Genomic DNA, 16716 nt, shown 5'->3' with positions numbered 1-16716 from the left:
GAAGAGCTTCCACCAATACAATTCAACAGCTCCTAGATAACTTCTAGTCTTTGAGAGTTGCCTGGGATATTCAGAGGTTATGCAAATCAATCAACAGGTATTAAGTCTGGACTATAGTCAGGCATTGTTCTAAATACTCTGTATAAAAAGACAAGAATGAGACAGCTCAAGCCTTTAAGGACTGTAATAGGCCAGGTATTACTCATACCTGTTTGGTAGTTCAAGTTCAAGATTGGAACAAAATGAGACACTCATGGACCATTCATTAGTTATCAAAAGGACATTTGCTTAGCCATAGCTGGGAAAGGATTTTCAAATTATTCAAAGGATATCAAAGAATATGGCAGTGACTTAACCAAGTGTACTTTCCCTGCTTCTGTTTTGTCCAAGTTGGTCCAACTGTCAGAAGCCTGAGGGAGGAGTGGGCAACTCCTCCCATCCTGGCTTTTTTGTCCCTAGCTATCAGGAAGTTAAATCAGTAACCCACTCCTTAAGGCCTTGAGCCAAGTAAATATAACAATAAAATGCCTTTTAAGGAAAAAGAATATTGCTTCTACTGGAAAGAACAAGAAACACAATTATGTTCCATCAGGTGAAACACATGCACATTGATATGTTAGGAATTATATCCTATAGGGCCATGCCATAACTCTGGAGTCCTTGAAGGGCCTTAGGCAGTGCAGGTAAGGGGAGTAGTGTGAGTAGCTGATGAGATGTTATTTCTCTTCTTTCCTTTCAGGAGGTCCAGGCTAGGCCAGGAGACATGTAGAAGGAGCACAATGGAATTCTATTTCTCTCTACCTTTGCAGACAGGAAAAGGGCAGGCCAGGAGAGTGGGACAGTATTGCATTTCTCTCTGTTCCTTGCAGTCAAGAGGAGACCAGGTGTTGTGCCTGGTTTTCCCCACAACCCCCCCACCCCACCCCAAGGAAGTGAGCAGACTGCCAGGTCAGCTCTGCCCTCCCCCACTGGGTCTCTGCCCTTTCCCCAGTCAGCTCACCTGCATAGAAGTGGGTGGGCTTCTGGGGGAGTTTCAAGGTGTGTACTGACCAATCACTGCTTGGCCCCCTTTATAACCTAAGGTTCTGCCCCAGATTGGGGCTGTTGCCGACTGCCACTGCTATTGCTGTACGTGAGACATGGGTGGGTGGTGCCAGCTCAGCCCGACATGTAGCCTGATCAGCCACATGGCCTTTTTAATAAAGGGTGCATTCTAAAATTATTACTTGGGTATTGCTCTCATTAATCAAGGTATGGTACTACAAATAGGTTTATCTATGTAAAACTACCGTGTTTCCCCGATAATAAGACCTATCCCAAAAATAAGCCCTCCCCTTACTGTGTAAGATTCCTCTAAAATAAGCCCTCCCCCGAAAATAAGCCCTATTGAGACTGCTACTGTAGTGAAGTGATCCCCTGCGCTACATGCTAGCTGTCAATGTTCATTAAAATAAGCCCTCCCCTGAAAATAAGCCCTCTGGTGTTTTTCTGTCCAAAAAATTTAATAAGACAGTGTCTTATTATCAGGGAAACACTATACATACTTCAATTCATTAGTTCTTTCTCTGGATGCATTCTTTCTTCATATTTTCTTTATAGCTAATTTAGGTATTTATAATAGACAAAATAACTTACTCAATCAAAGTAATTTTTAAAACAATATCACTTTTACTGTATACAATGTTTTCTTGGTTCTGCTCATTTTGCTCTTCATTATTTTATGCAAGTCTTTCCATGTTTTTCTAAAATCATTAAGGTCATCATTTCTTATAAAGCAATAGTATTTCAAGACAATCATATACCACAACTTGTTCAGCCATTTCTCAATTCATTTTCTATTCACATTCAAAGTTATAATTGCTATTTGTGAATTTCCCTCCATTTTATCTTTACTATTTTCCTTATCAGACTCTCTTTTCACCTTACCTTGTAATCTTATCTTCCCCCCCCACCCTCTTATTCCCTATTTTATCCTCCCCTCTAAAAGCCACTCCTTTATCTATTATCCTACTCTCCTATTCTTAATTGTGTGTTTGTCCTTTGTTTTCAAAGAGGACTGGGCATCAGGGAAATGATTACATGACTTGCAGTTGACTTTGATTTGAGTGAGGGAGGGCTGTGCAAGGTCACCAACCTCACTTATCTTCCAGAGCTATCTGGTCCAGTGACCAGATATTCATCAGAATGACTGGAGATGACTCAGGATGCAATGTGAAACCCTGGCCCTCTTAGACTAAGGCCTTTTTAGGTGCTCACTTAGAGTGAGGGAACGATGACCATTCATCGACTCTTCAGTGAATAGTCCTCTTTCAGAAGAACTTAAATTAGAAAAAAATCAAGCTGGGAGAGGAAGACCTTCAGGACTGCTGTTCCAAAGAGAAACAGTTACCATTGACATGCACTCTAAGCTAAGAGGATCCAAAATATAGCCATGAAGTGGAGTTTGGGCAGGCACCTATTGTGGTCCAATCAATCAGCTTCACAGTGAAGTAGGTTTAAAGTTTTATGATGAGAGGGGAGGGAAGGGGAGGGGAGGGGAGGGGAGGGGAGGGAAGGGAAGGGAAGGGAAGGGAAGGGAAGGGAAGAGAAGGGAAGGGAAGGGAAGGGAATGAGGTAGTATGGTTCTCTGTGCTGTTATAGTGTATTAACTTTTTTGCTACTATGAGGGATTTGACTTTCTGCTTTGGGATTCAGTTTTCTGGTGTCTGCATAAATGTTTTGCTCCTGTCTTCTATGTGAAGAGTTTGTTATATTTTGTAATTGAGCACTACGTTGGTGTAATGGTAATGGGATGTAAAGATCCCCCTATATTGGCTTGGTTTTCGGGTTGAATGTTAAATCCCAGAGCTTATGGGATTGGCTTGTTGACATGAAAAGAGAGGACTGAACTGGGAGGGGCTGGTGCCATGGATTTGGAGAGGCACAAGCAGAGGAAGAGAGGCAGAAGAACTTTTGGAAGCAGCATCATGAAGGCAGAGGGAAAGAGAGGATTGCTGAGGGCCAATTGAAACTGTTGAGCACAACTCCAGCCTTCCCTCCCCCAACTGATCCCTGAAGAGGAATTTCAGCCTAGGGTAAAATCCCTGCTGGATATTTCTCCATCTTCTCCCCTGCCCCCCTCCAGGATATTTCGCCATTCTCCCCCCTGCCAAATATTTCTCCATTCTTCCCTGTCCTCTGACCCCCCCACTGGATATTCCCCATCTCCACCCATTCTAGGTTCCCTGTCCCTCAGCCTAGGGTAAACTTCGAGGTCGAGGGAAATTTAAAAATACACTGTCAAATCACTGATTATAGTCTTGGTATGTAACCTGACTCACTTTAAAAACTGGCATATTGTCCATGCCAACTCACTATCTGATCTGGGTATGTGACTCCAGCAGTTCCGCGGCAATAAAATCCACTTCCAAATTTTACACTCAGAGATCTTTTGTCTCGCTCCTTTCAGCTCAACAAAGCTGCCCAGGACTTTTGAGAGCTGCCACGGAGCTGCCAAGGAATGAGGAGACATGGCTGTATCTGTTTGTTTTGATGTTGTTTTGCCAGATTCGTTCACTTGTGAAGGACAGTGCTGTTGTTGCAGAGGTCCTGGAACCTTGCTATTGGTTCAGGGATCCTGAGACTGTTCTGCAGACAGAGAGTGAATTGCATCCACTGGTGAAGGACAATGCTGTTGTTGCAGAGGTTCTAGAACCTTGCTGTTGGTTCAGAAGCCCTGAAAGATTTTCTTGTTGTATGTTTACAGAAATCCTGGATGTTTTCAGGGGTCCTAGGACTGTTCTTCAGGCAGAGAATGAATCAATGAGGACACTGGCAATGTATCTTGTGGCTTGTTAAGCTTTGTCTCCCCAGGAACAGAGATTGCTGAGAACTTGCCTCTCTTTGGGTATTAAATGCTTCGATGATATCTTAACCTTTTTGTAACTCAGGGGTAGATGGCCTTTGTGCTCTCTACTGCCCCTTCTGAGAAGGTACTTGGCGTTAACTGATGATAATCGTAATTCAGTTGTGATCCAGGGGTGGGAACTTTTTGACTTTTTATGCTCCGTGACTGAACAAATGAATGTACTTTGTTTATGATTGGAAACAAATTTCCACTTGAGAAGATGGGCTTTGTTATTGACTAAATGAATGTACTTCTCAGGGGTGGAATAGTACCTGGAAATTATTGAATTACACTTGGTGAATGCTGTATTTTGATTTTCTCTGTTCTTCATTTGTCACTGAATAAAATGGAGGGCTGCTATGCTGGTATTTTGAACCTTGGAAGTTGCCTTTGCTTGACATTACAGTTGACATATTCAGTTGCCATGGGCACTATGAATATTGCATTGGTGCTACATATGGTCATTTAAGGTGAAAGTTTTCCAGATATTGAACCAGTCCTGCATTCTTGACATAATTCCCCCTTGGTCATAGTGTATAATCCTTGTAATATATTGCTGTAATATAAATTACCTATACTAACAGATCAGGAAATAAAATCTTTCCATCTTAGAAAAAGAAATTGAAGAAGTCATTAATGAACTCCCTAGGAAAAAATTCCCAAGGTCATATGGGTTCACAAGTGAATTCTACCAAACATTTAAATTAATTATAATGAATTCCAATACTATATAAACTATTTGGGGGAAAAAAAAAACAGGTAAAACCAGCTCCTAGATTTATTTATTAGCTCAGTAGGTTTTTTTTTTAACTTGCAATCTCATTAATCTCGCCTTTGATTTTCAGGATTTCCAATTTGGGGTTCAACTGGGAATTGTTAATTTGTTCTTTTTCTAGTCTTTTCTTTTTACTTGCATGCCCATTTCATTGATCTTTTTCCATTTTATTGATGTAAGTATTCAGAGAAATAAATTTTCCCCTAAGTACTGCTTTGGCCACATCCCATAAAACTTTGGTATGTTGTCTCATTGTTATCATTCTCTTTAATGAAATTATTTTTTCTATGATTTGTTCTTTGACCTACTTGTTCTTTAGGATTAGATTATTTAGGTTTCCAATTAGTTTTAATCTATCTTTCCACTGCCCTTTGTTGAATGTAATTTTTAATTCATTATTACCTGAAGAGAATAAATTTAATATTTCTGCATTGGATTGTGAGGTTTTTATGCACTGGTACATGGTCAATTTTTGAGTAATTGTTGTGTGTTGCTGAGAAAAGGTATATTCTTTCCTATTCCCACTCAATTTTCTCCAAAGGTCTGTCCTATCCATCTTTTCTAATAATTTTATTTGCTTCCTTACTTTCTTTCCTGTTTAATTTTGGTTGGATTTATCAGGTTCTGAGAGGGGACAGTTGAAGTTCCCCACTAGTATAATTTTGCTGTCTATTTCTTCCTGTAACTAATTTAACAACTTCTTTGAGAATCTGGATGCTATACGACTTTGCGCATGTATGTTTTGTATTGATATTGCTTCATTGTCTATGGTACCTTTTATAAAGCAAGATGTAGTTTCCTTTCTTATCTCTTCTAATTAGGTCTATTTTTGCTTTTATTTTATCTTAGATCAGGATGGCTGTCCCTGCTTTTTTTTTTCTTTTTACTTTAGCTGAATTGTAATAGATTTTGCTACAGCCTTTTAATTTTACTCTGTCTCTCTACTTCAGGTGTGTTTTTTATAGGCCACATATTATAGGATTCTAGTTTTTGATCTACTGTGCTAACCACTTCAGTTTTATGGGGGAGTTCATTCCATTCACATTCACAGTTATGATTAATACCTGTGTATTTCCTTTCCATCTGTTTGTCCTTTTCTCTCTCTTCACCCTTTCCCTCCTCACCTTGCTTCTGTCTACCACCTCCCCCTGATCTTCCTTCCCTTCTGTCAGTCCACCCCCTTCCACTCCTTTGCATAATCTCCTCCCTGTCCATATTCAACTGATTGTATATATTATTCCTTCTTTGAACCAATACTGATAAGAGTAAAGTTCAAGTGATGCCCATCACCCACTCTTCCATCTTCTCCTCCACTGTAATAGGTCTTTTGTGCCTCTTCATGTGAAATATTAATTTACCCCATTCTACCTCTCTCTTCCTTCACCCAATGTAATTCTCTTTCTCATCTCTTAAATTTTTTAATATCATTCCTTCAAATTCACCTTAAACTTGCACCTTCTGTCTATGTATATTCACTCTTGTTGTAAGAATTACAAGTATCATCTTCCCATATAAGTCCTAGCTCCTTTGCCTTCCAGAATGTTATGTTCCATGACCTTCTATCCTTTAATGTTATAACTGCTAAGTCCTGTGTAATCCTGATTGTGGCCCCCCAATATTTGAATTGTCACTTTCTGGTCACTTTTCCTTGACCTGTTGTGTAATTTGGCTATTTGTAGTCCTTGGAATTTTTATTTTGAGATCTCTTTCCTGAGGTGATTGATGGATTCTTTCAATGTCTATTTATTTTTCCCTCTGCTTCCAGGACATTAGGGCAATTTTCCCTGATAGTTTCTTGAAGGATGCTGTCCAGGTTCTCCTTTTGATTATGGTTTTCAGATAGTTCAATGATTTTGATACTATATCTCCTGGAACTATTTTCTAGATCAGTTGTTTTTCTCATGAGGATGAGACATTTTACATTTTCTTCCATTTTTTTCATTCTTTTGAATTTGTTTGATTGATTCTTGATGTCTCATAGAGTCATTAGCTTCCACTTACCCAATTCTAACTTTCAAGGAGTTGTTTTCCTCAATTAGCTTTTGTACTTTATTTTCTGCTTGACTAATATACTATTTAAGGAGCTGTTTCCTTCAGTAGATTGTTGCATCCCTCTTTCCATTTGTAGAAGTAGAATTTCCAATTCTGCTTTTTAAGCAATTGTTTTCCTTTTCCAAACTGTTGACTAACGAGTCAACATAATTTCATAATTATCCTGCATCAGTCTCGTTTCTTTTCCCAATTTTTCTTCTTCCTCTCTCATATGATTTTTAAGTTCTTAAAAGCTCTCTGGGCTTGAGACCATGTCCTGTTTTTCTTTGGAGTTTTGCCCATAGTTGTTTTGACATTATTATCTTGTTTTGAGTTTGTGTCTTGATCTTTCCTGTTTCTTTTTGCTCATCTTTTTGGTTTTTGTTCTTTTCTTTTAAATTTGAGCTCTGTTCCCAGGGTAGAAGGGGCAGTTTTAGGCTTCTTGTGCCAGAGACTGCAGGCCCTGGCTGTTTACCTGGTTCTGTATTGATGTTGTTTTGAAGCCCATGGTAAACCCTCGTGTCTGGTGCTGCACTAAGAGAGTGGGGTGGGGTGCTGATGGAGCTGCTGGAGGTTGTAAGGGGTCTGGGAGATTACCTGGTGCTGAGCCAGCATCCTAGCAGTGGTGTCTGGTGTGTGCTGAGAACAGTGGGGTGTTTCTGCATTTTTCTGGGGCTACACTGAAGCACCTACCTGTCTGACTTCTCATGGTTACTTGTTTGCCCAGGGCTAGACTGAGACATGGGGAGGTCTAGCCCCTGGTGGTTGTCCCTTTGCCTGGGCTTTGCTGAGGCACTGTGAGTCTGTCAGTCCCCTGTGGCACATGGGGGTCCTGGTGTTGATGTTTGCCTGCCTCACCACACTGGGGCTTAGGATCTACCGCTGGTTTGCTGAGGTGGGACATACTGTTGGCTTGCTGGGATACTTCTTGTCCTGGACTGTGCTCCCTTTTTGTCTGAGTGGACAGAGCTTTTCTACTTTGGGCTCAAAGATTGCTTCACCTTCTGGTTTTTGCTTTTTTTTTTCTGGTTCTGCTGTTCCAGGATTTGTTTTGGGGTGCTATTTTATGAATATAAATGAAAATGGGAAAGATATGGTGATTTACTGCTTACTATACCATCTTGGCTCCTGGAAGGTGATTAATATTATTATAAAGTTTTAATCCTGAGTTGTAGGTAATGTTGCATTAGTCTTTAAGTCCTTCTTACTATTGCTTTCTGAATTCTATCTGGGGGTTCAACCTCAGCAACTCCTCTCTTCCTCCCCTAAGGCCTAGCCACGCTGTCCCGAAAATGTTCCAGCTACCTGTATTACTGCCCTCTGTGCCCACAGCCATGGCCTGTTTGTGGAGGAAATCTGGAGAGCCTAGAAATTTCCAACCTACCTCACCATCTTCCCAGAATGCATCCTTGTGCCCTTACAGACTTTTACTCATTTGTAACCATCTTGGCCTTGTCTTCTTCCTTGGGCTACATTCTTGTTACAGGCCTCTGTCTTTGGTTGCCCCACTATGTTATGAATTTAATGGACCTTTCCCCTTTGTGCTCAATGGTCATTATAAATTTAGCATATATTTCTTATATTTCCTATCTACCTCTAAGATAGATGCCATTCTAGATTTTGCAAGCAATCCTGATCCGTGCTTTCAGGATTTTTGACCATCAGACTCTGAACATATGCAAATAGGCCCTTTGGTGATTTGTACCATTTTTTTTTCTAGATCAAATGCTTGTTAGTACCCCAGTATTGCAGCTTCATGGACAATCCAAGTTTCTACTGGTTCTTTGCAGGAAAACCTAAGAAATTTCTTAGCTTGGAATGGTCACATCCTCCTAAGGCATGACATTTAGAGTCAGTGCTCTTTGTGGCTGTCTTTTCCTGACTTAAACGAGCCCCTCAGTTTTCCTATTGAAAATATTCTCTGCCCATAAGGACTTTCGTTTTTTTTTTTAATTAACTGCCCCTTCTTGGTGGGGAGGAAGGTCCTAGAAAGGCTAGATCTGATTATTAATTTCCAGGCCCTCTCACCTACTCTCACCCTAACAGGAAATCTTGAGTGATCAGCTGTGTCTGGCAATTCACATAAAAATAGACTATGTCTGACCTTGCTATTAATCACTGTTCAGTTTTCCAAATCTTTGGCAGCTCTTTTCAATGATCTCACACGGTTCTTATTTTATACTTGGAGTCTGCTTTTAGAAGCAGATCAAGAGATCTCTGTGTGTCTTGATAGCCATTATATCAAAAAACTTTCTCAACATTGTGGCCTTCATTTTGTCCAAATATTAGCTAAATATGAATTTAAGAAACCAGTAACATCAAATATACAGAAGCATCAAGTAAAGTATCAGGCAAATACAATTTAAATAGTAGCAAATAAACAAAATAAAAATATGCAAATAATTGGTTTTTTAAAACAACAAAGAACCATGTAGATGTGAAGGAAAAATAATACAAGCAATTAACATATGAATAGGCAAATACAGTCCACTAAGTGAGTAACATATGCAAATGAGCAATAACTAATCAACTCACATAGCTTAATGCCTGGAGAATCATTAACTCTCATCTTAGAAAGTTGGACTTGGAGTCTTGAAGACCTTAGTTCAAATCCTGCCTCAGATATTATATTCCCATAAGGGTAAGTTACTGTTACCTTTTTGAGTCTCAATATCCTCATCTCTAAAATGGGTACAATAATAGTAATGGGTATAATAATTTACGAGGGCTGTTATATGAGGGTCAAATGAAATAAGCTATGGGAAGTGCTTTGTAAATTTTAAATGCTGCTTAGTAGTAGTAGTAGTAGTAGTAGTAGTAGTAGTAGTAGTGAGGGGGTGCTTGGGATCTATGTTTGTAAAATCAATTTGTAATACCAATTTGTAACATCAGTAATGATGGGGTGCTTGGGATCTCTGTTTGTAACATCAATTTGTAAAACTTTGTAACATCAGTCTGTAAAACCAGTTGGTAATATCACACTTCAGTCTCCCCCCCATTCCAGTCTCAGAGAAACTCTGCCCCCTCCCACTATCCGAACTATGCCTAAGCAACAACTTGTGACTCTTTTGTCCTTGCTTAATCTCCTCATGTCTCCTCCTGTCTGGACCAAATCTCATCTCCAAGTTAAACTCCTCAAACTTTTATCTATGCACTGAAGTCCCTTACATCCATCCGGTTAGCCCTGACAATGGCAGCCCTACCCTTTAAAAGTAAAAGCCTGTTCCCCCTTTCACTTGCAGGCCCCCTAAGGACCCTTGCCTGCTGCAAAGCGTATAATAAACTTTTTCAACTCTGACTCCAAGTAAGGCTGAGCTGAATTCTTTACAGACTGAACCGCAGGTTCTGGTCTTAGATAAGATCGGAGTTCCTGCCGAACCTAATAGCCATCCCTCATTAGTAGTAGTAGTATAGTAGTAGTAAGTAAGTAAGTAAATTCCCATGGAGAAGTAACAAATAAAAAAATTAAAAATTGGGATGGCAAAAAACCCCTATAATTCTAGTGAATAAACAAAACAAGATTTCAAAATATATATAAGAAAAAGGAAAGGGGAACATTTTCCCAGGGGTGGAAAGGCTGAAATGACATTTAGCTCAAAATTACAAATCATCAAAAAATTTTTTTTCCAAGGTTAGAGTCTGAAGTTAAGATTCCAGGACCCATCGATCTTCCTGAAGGTGAAAATCTCTTCCTGATCATTTCCTACTTTCTCCAGGTGGTGAAGAGGTAGTAATGGAGGGGGAAGCAGTTTTGTGTCAGGGGCTCTTTTCCAGGCCTTCATCAACTGGAAATCAGGAATTTTGGCCTCTCTTTGTCTCACCGGCTAATAGAGCTTTTAGAATCTGCTAGTCTAGGTGCCCTAGAATCACTCTAGTTTGCATATCTCCATTTGGGATTCAGCTCTTGCCTGTCTGGGCTGAAGCTGGGACTATAGAGGTAGGGAAGCATAAAATATTGAAGTATAGGGTTAGGGGTGCTCAAGATTCCAAAATACCAACAAGCAAGGTCCTGCTGAATGAATTCCACTCAAGCCTTCTCTCAGCCAAAGAAAAACAAAGTTTATTAAAGATTTGCCATAATAGGTAGACTCTTAAGGAGCCTTGGTAGCCTTGGTATCTATGATGCTTGTATTGAACAAATGGGCCAGAATAATCTGACACAGAGTGAGTCTATGCTAGATGATTCTCAGGCTTTCTTTTCTCTTGGAGGCAAGATGGGGTCTTATATACAGAAAGGTTGTGGGAGGAATCTAGGGGTGGTCCAGAGCAGGAGTTTGGGGAGGATCTTCAGGGGGAGTCAATGAGGTCAGACTCCAGCAATGATATTGAGGGTGTGAAGTAGCTGGAGGCTACCTGGAGATGAGACACAATGGAACAGATTTTTGAGTATAGGTATTTTGAGATGATCAAGGTTGGAAGCTAGCCAGACAATGGAGGGTTAGGCTAATAATAGAGATTTGGGCAGAGCTATAGTGAAAGGCTTATGGCCTCAGGCAAATCCCTCATCAAATGGGAAGATTCAGAGTTCAAAGGGGTTTCCAGAGCCTGTACCTCATCAGGACTGTGCCTGAAAATGTCAATCTGAGTACAGACTGTTCTCTGTGGCAAGCATGGTCAACAGGATGCACTACTCTACCTCTTTTCTCTTCTGAGCTTCCACAGTAGGGAGTGATTTAGAGTTCAAAGGAATGTCTTTTAGCTTTCCTGTCATTCCTTCAATTTCTCACCAACCATTTCCTAGAGGGGAATATCAAACTTATATCTCATAGGGTACAGGCTCTGGGAACTCCCTTGAACTCTCCTTGAATCATCCTACTTGATGAGGAATTTGCCTGAGGCCACAAGCCTTTCATTATCACTAGACCCAAATCTCTGTTACTAGCCTAGCTCACATTGTCCAGCTACTCCCCACCCTTGATCCTTCCAAAATATCTATAGCCAAGTCTGTTACCCTTAAACTAGGCTAGCCCTCCATTGTCTGTCATCTCCAGGTAACCTCCAGCTATTTCCCACCCTTATCTCTCAATACTGGAGTCTGACTTAATTTGACTCCTCCTGAAGACCCCTCCCCAAACTCCTCCTCTAGACAACCCCTAGAGCCCAGACTACAATCTCTCTGTATATAAGCTCCATTTTACCCCCATGAGGGAGCCCAGAATTATCTAGCACAGACTCACTCTGTGTCAGATTATTCTGTCCCACTTATTCAAAATAAGCATCACAGATACCGAGGCTCCTTAAGAATCTACCCATTATGGCGAATCTTTAATAAGCTTTGCTTTTCTTGGCTGAGAGAAGGCTTGAGTCAAATCCATTCAGCAGGACCTGGCGTATTGGTATTTTGGGGTCTCTTAAACTGGTATTTAAGGTCTCATGCACCCTTAAACCTTAACAATATCTACCATGCCTGATAGTAATATACAGATGAAACAAGGGAAGGAGGCTTTTAAATTTAATTCTAATCCTTAATCAAGTTTGGTCATTATAATTAAACAATATTCAGTTTCATTTTATTTTTCTATTGACATTGTTGCAATCAGGAGTTTGTTGGAGTCAGCTTAAACTATCTTTCCTGAGCTGATTATTAAATTTTCAGTGTGAGCATTTACATCTCAGAAATTGGCAAATGCTACAAATCAGGTCTTGATTTATGGTTCTGTTGATTGCCAAGACTTATGAAGGTGATGGAGAAAATGTTAATATTGCAGACTAAATTTAAAAGTGTTTTTAGTAAGATTTTTCAAGTATGCCTCACAAAGCTGGTTGGTTTTTTTGTTTGTTTGTTTTTTGCTTTTCTTGGAGGGGGGAAGGTAGGACAGTTGGGGTTAAGTGACTTGCCCAAGGTCACAAAGCTAGTTTTGTGTGTGTGTGTGTGTGTGTGTGTGCGTGCATGTGTGTTAAGTGTCTGAGGCCAGATTTAACTCATGTCCTCCTGACTCCAGGGCCGGTACTCTATTTACCTAGCCACCCCAACAGGGCTAGTTGTTAAACAATTTCCAGTACACTCTTGGTGTCACTCTAAGACTATTATGTTTTCTTGGTTCTGTTCACTTTACTGTCAATCAATTTATGTAATTCTGCCTATGCTTTTCTGAACCAACTGAATTTGTTCAATGTCAGTTGTATGCAAACCATGTCTACCACTAAGACTACCATTTGGCTCATCTGATGGATCAAGGAGTTGACTAGGGATTGTTAAGCTTGACATTTTCATTGTTGTATGCTTGGCAAATGTGGGATTGTTAGCTGTCTGTCTTTACACATAGATAAAGACTGGCAAACAGTACAAATCAGGGTTTGATTTGTGTTTTTGATGATTGTCTAGATTTTAAAAAGCGATAGAAAAAAATCTTAATAATGCAGATTAATCATCTTTAAATTCTGCCCAGAGACGGTTTTAAATTTCTTATCTTCCTAGGCACCGTTTGTTTACTTCTTTCATTTTGGGGCTCAACTAGTTTGGAAGAGAAGAATGGTTATATAGGAAAGAGTAAGTAGTACATGGAATGAAATATTTCCATTTGGTTCTTTATGTCCTTTCCTGTCAAAAAGCCTATGCTGAGATCTAGAAAAGTCAGACTTGGAAGATCACCTGTCCTGGACACTTCTGCCAGGAAGAGTACTGAGAAAAACTGCAAGTGGAAAAACAAAGATTGTAGGGCCAATGTAACCCCAAGAGACTGAAAGTCAGGAGCTTTGGAGTTCCCAACTTTGACCAATAACACTACAGAAGAGGTGGAGAGGCAAAGTCAACAAGAAAATTATATTTCTCAGCATTTAGTTCCTGAAAAATGCAAAGAAGTTGATGTTTTCTAAGTGTCTCCAGGAAATGCTCATTATTAAAGCACCAATACAATAGCCATTATATAATTCTCAACCCAAAGTCACTTTAAATCTCTATTTTGTGCATGATATACTGTTTGATGGAAGGAATTTTATGATTGCTTCCTTGACTCATGAACATGACTACAATCAAGCTTATTGTAAATATCAGTCCTTAGTAATTCCTATTGCAGTCTTTCATCAGACATCTCTCAGAACACTTGGCCAACCCTTGGTGATTAATTCTCACAATAATCTTTGAGGTTGAATTACCTTCTTTTTTTCACAAATGGTGAGCAGAGGATAAGTGACTTTCTTGGGGTATTTATGAAAACAGAACTTTACTGCTTGAATTATGAGTTCCCCAGAAAGTGAGTGAGTAAGAGAGATACAGAGATAGATGTACATAGATGGTAGACAGGTAAAGCATTTTCTAAGTGCTTGCTGTCTGTCATCTTGATAGCTATGAGTTTACTCTGTCATGTGACCTCCTTAAATGTGAGCCTACTCTCACTAAAGGAGTTTGCATGAAAGGGGATAGCGTAGCCTAGGTTTGCGAAAGTATTTCTGTAACTACTGTGTTCTCGATACTTAGTAAATACACCTTTGGTGACAGCTAATTGATGTCAAATGGATGATTAATACTGAAGCATAGCAGATGAGGGCTCATAAGTGACAGTTCTAGAAACTCCAGTACTTTAGGGCTAACCTTGTAATGCTGTGGGGGAGAAATATTCATCAGCCTTCTGGTGATACAACATGCTAATGTGAGTATTAGTTGGGAAAGTGAGTCCAGAGGGGATGTTCATAAGGGATGGCTCACAGGGATAGTGGAAAGTGGAGGGATATATTCAGAAATAAAGATGATATAAAAAAAAAGATACCCCTAATTTTAAAAATTCTATTTGAGCTTCTACTTCTAGTGAACACCAAATGGCGGACGACGCCGGTGCTGCAGGAGGTGCGGGAGGCCCCGGGGGCCCCGGCGTCGGAGGCCGGGGCGGCTTCCGCGGAGGCTTCGGCAGTGGGGGCCGAGGTCGAGGCCGGGGCCGTGGTCGAGGCTGGGGCCAGGCCGTGGCCGCGGAGCCCGAGGAGGAAAGGCGGAAGACAAGGAGTGGGTTCCTGTTACTAAGCTGGGCTGGCTAGTCAAGGACATGAAGATCAAGTCTTTGGAAGAGATCTATCTTTTCTCCCTTCCTATCAAGGAGTCTGAAATCATAGATTTCTTCCTGGGATCTTCATTGAAAGATGAGGTTCTGAAGATCATGCCTGTTCAGAAACAAACTAGAGCTGGACAACGTACCAGGTTCAAGGCTTTTGTGGCCATTGGTGACTACAATGGCCATGTTGGTCTGGGTGTCAAGTGCTCCAAGGAAGTGGCCACAGCTATTCGAGGCGCTATCATTCTGGCCAAGCTGTCCATCGTTCCTGTGAGACGTGGCTACTGGGGGAACAAGATTGGCAAGCCTCACACAGTACCCTGCAAGGTCACTGGGCGATGTGGGTCGGTTCTAGTGCGCCTGATCCCCGCCCCTAGAGGTACTGGCATTGTCTCAGCTCCTGTGCCTAAAAAGCTGCTGATGATGGCTGGAATTGATGACTGCTACACTTCTGCAAGAAGCTGTACTGCCACTCTGGGCAATTTAGCTAAAGCTACCTTTGATGCCATCTCCAAAACATACAGCTATCCAACCCCAGACCTGTGGAAGGAGACTGTGTTCACTAAGTCTCCTTATCAGGAATTCACCGACCATCTTGTGAAGACTCACACTCGAGTATCTGTCCAGAGGACCCAGGCAGCTGCTGTGGCAACCACATAGATGGTTTTTTATAAACAAATAAATTGAACTTTGCCTGCTAAGACAAAAAAAAAATTCTATTTGAGTTTCAAAGGTACCAAAACTTTTCTAGAGGGAATATAAAATAATTATAAGCCAGAACATAAACAGTGAGTTCCAAAACATAAACCAAGCATTATAAGATTCTTCTATTCTATGTGCTTTCTTTATGAATTCCAGTCAATTATGATGTAGATTTAGCAGCTAAATTCAAGAGGGTACTCTAACTTTACATTAAAATAAAGTAAAATGAAATGTTTATACTGGGAAGAGCAAAAAAAAGGGGGAGGATAAAAATAAAAGACAAAAAAAACTTTGCTGAAAAGTCAGGATAGCTTAAAAAATATTTCAACAGCTTGGCATTAAAAATTCATTTATTTGATAATCTTCACCCAGGATTACTTATAGAAGTAATGCTATTGGGGTGGCCAGGTAGCACAGCGAGTAAGAGCACCGGCTCCAGTGTCAGGATGACCTGGGGATTGAATCCAAGGCTTGGATACTTAGCAACCACCTAGAAACACCTGGCCATGTAACCTTGAGCAAGTTACTTAACCCCAATTGCTTAGGGGTGGCCAGGTGGCTCAGCGAGTAAGAGCTCCCTCCAGTGTCCAGGATGACCTGGGGATCAAATCTGGGCTGAGATACACAGCACCACACCCAGAAATAACTGGCCGTGTAACCTTGAGCAAGTTACTTAACCCCGATTGCTTAAAAAAAAAAAAAGAAGTAATGCTATTTCTCTTTTCAGCTGTGTTTGCTTCTAATTGGCCATGAACATTTCCATTGCTCTGACAATACATTTTGAGTGGAAAATGCATAAAAAGGTTTCCATTTTGAAAAAGAAGAGGAAGGAGGGATTAATTTATGGATTTTTTTTTCAGAAAGTTGTGTGCTTTTCTAGGGGCACCTAAGACAACAAACATTTATCAAGTGCTTACTATTTTCCAAACAGGGCAGATAGATAGAGCAGTGAATAGAACAAGGGCCCTTGAGTCAGAAAGATCTGAGCTAAAATCCGACCTCAGACACTAGCTTGTGTGACTCTGAGCAAATAATCTCCATTTACTTCAGTTTCTCATCTCTAAAAATTGGGATATACTGGAGAAGGAAATGGCAAACCACTCTGGTATCTTTACGAAGAAAACCCTATGGATTGGGGTCAGGTAGAGTTGGACAAGGCTCAACAACAACAGCAGCAACAATAACATTCCAAACACTGTGCTAAGCACCAGAGATAAAATTACGAAAAAAAAAAAAAAAAGCAAAAACCAGTCTTTGTCCCCAAAGAGCTCACAGTATAACAGGTGAGATAATAGTCAAACAAGTATGCACAAACAAAACTTATACAGGACAAACTGGGG

The 16716-nt window shown here is 40.4% G+C and overlaps 1 pseudogene; it reads left to right on the top strand.

The window, feature by feature from the left end:
• The first annotated feature begins 14422 nt into the window (after nt 1–14422).
• LOC138149915 (small ribosomal subunit protein uS5 pseudogene) lies at nt 14423–15357 on the top strand (annotated as a pseudogene).
• The last annotated feature ends 1359 nt before the right edge of the window (nt 15358–16716 follow it).

Source organism: Petaurus breviceps, unplaced genomic scaffold (genome assembly GCF_028583685.1).
Source record: "Petaurus breviceps papuanus isolate PSGF00001 unplaced genomic scaffold, PetGlider_PUasm1.0 90865, whole genome shotgun sequence".
In the NCBI taxonomy this organism is placed as follows: domain Eukaryota; kingdom Metazoa; phylum Chordata; class Mammalia; order Diprotodontia; family Petauridae; genus Petaurus; species Petaurus breviceps.
This window is presented reverse-complemented; position numbering and strand designations above follow the sequence as displayed.